This window comes from Penaeus monodon, chromosome 31, assembly GCF_015228065.2.
Source record: "Penaeus monodon isolate SGIC_2016 chromosome 31, NSTDA_Pmon_1, whole genome shotgun sequence".
NCBI classification, from domain to species: Eukaryota; Metazoa; Arthropoda; class Malacostraca; order Decapoda; family Penaeidae; genus Penaeus; species Penaeus monodon.
The window spans coordinates 19402651-19403049 of NC_051416.1; positions in this window are offsets into that span (position 1 = coordinate 19402651).

Below are 399 nucleotides of genomic sequence, written 5' to 3' on the forward strand. Positions count from 1 at the left end.
TATCTATCCATTTTTTTATATCGAAACCAAACCATCAAAGAGATTTATACTGGCATAAAAAGGAACTTCTTTGATGAAAAGCCTATTTAGGATGCAAGCCACTAAATCAAAGGGCAGAGTCGGGATTGGGACACGCATAACCAATAAGGACACTGTCGTTACACAAGATAGAGGACACCGCGAGACACGCTCAAGACACAAGACACATAAGGACACTGATCGTCATACTACAAGGACACAGTAAGGACACAAAAGGACACAGTAAGGACACAAGACAACATACAGAGACAGTCGGCATACCAAAGACACCACTTAAGAAGGCATTGTAAGAACACGAGACACCGCATAGGGACACAGTCAGTACCCAAAAGGCCAAATAGGAAGACAGTCGGAGTGTAA